Raw genomic sequence first — 465 nt, forward strand, 5'->3', positions numbered from 1 at the left:
ATTGCATTCCAGACGACAAGTGAATCTTCAGTCCATCCAGCCACTGTTTCACAACTGAAAAAACAAAATTAAAAAAAAAATAATAATAATTAATTTTTTTTTCTTTTTCTTTTTTTTTAAAGTAAAAAGAGACTGAGAGAAGGGAGCCTGTGAGAGTCTGCAACAGGGCGAGGTGCAAGGGCTGTCCTGTCTGGGTCCAGCACTCACCAGCACAAGCGATGCGCAGGGTCTGGCCACTCCTCACCTGGCCCACCACACTGCGCAGGCCGGCCAGCATCAGCCACACGAAGGGGATGCACTGCGGAGCTGCAGAGAGGAAGGAGAGGGCCACAGTCAGAGTCCCAGCAGCGAGGGAGGAGGGGCGGCAGCCCTGCAGCCCCCAGCTCAACACAGATCACGCGTGGAGGGGAGGGCACTCTACCATAGGTGCTGAAGAGTTTGCTCAGGGTGACGAGCACAAACTCC

General features: G+C 52.7%; 1 long non-coding RNA gene across 1 annotated transcript; it reads right to left on the minus strand.

Moving 5' to 3' along the window:
* On the minus strand, positions 1–465 carry LOC109364277. The gene is made up of 3 exons (XR_002110281.1): positions 422–465; positions 208–306; positions 1–54 (listed from the first exon to the last, which is right to left on the minus strand). It is a non-coding gene; the product is annotated as an uncharacterized LOC109364277 (long non-coding RNA).

This window comes from Meleagris gallopavo, unplaced genomic scaffold, assembly GCF_000146605.3.
Source record: "Meleagris gallopavo isolate NT-WF06-2002-E0010 breed Aviagen turkey brand Nicholas breeding stock unplaced genomic scaffold, Turkey_5.1 ChrUn_random_7180001838095, whole genome shotgun sequence".
Lineage (NCBI taxonomy): Eukaryota > Metazoa > Chordata > Aves > Galliformes > Phasianidae > Meleagris > Meleagris gallopavo.